Raw genomic sequence first — 312 nt, forward strand, 5'->3', positions numbered from 1 at the left:
AATACTATCTAAAAGATCTAAATCCATTTACAATCATTGTGTCTTGAGATGTGACATGTAAACAAAGCCATTTAGCGATTAACAGTAATATTTTTGTCATTATGTTGTTAAATATAGCATTATCCAGTTGAATCAGCGAAAAAATACGATATAAATTATTATTCATCTACCGGACATATGTCAAGCGTATACAATTCAGACTCAATGAGCCATATCAAGCCCAATTTCCATCGGTCATTGACAGAAGTCAAACATCATAGTCATGGCGATGACAGGCATATCAAACATGAAATTATGAAAATCATTTCACTC

The sequence above is a fragment of the Nilaparvata lugens genome, chromosome 1 (assembly GCF_014356525.2).
Source record: "Nilaparvata lugens isolate BPH chromosome 1, ASM1435652v1, whole genome shotgun sequence".
NCBI lineage: Eukaryota > Metazoa > Arthropoda > Insecta > Hemiptera > Delphacidae > Nilaparvata > Nilaparvata lugens.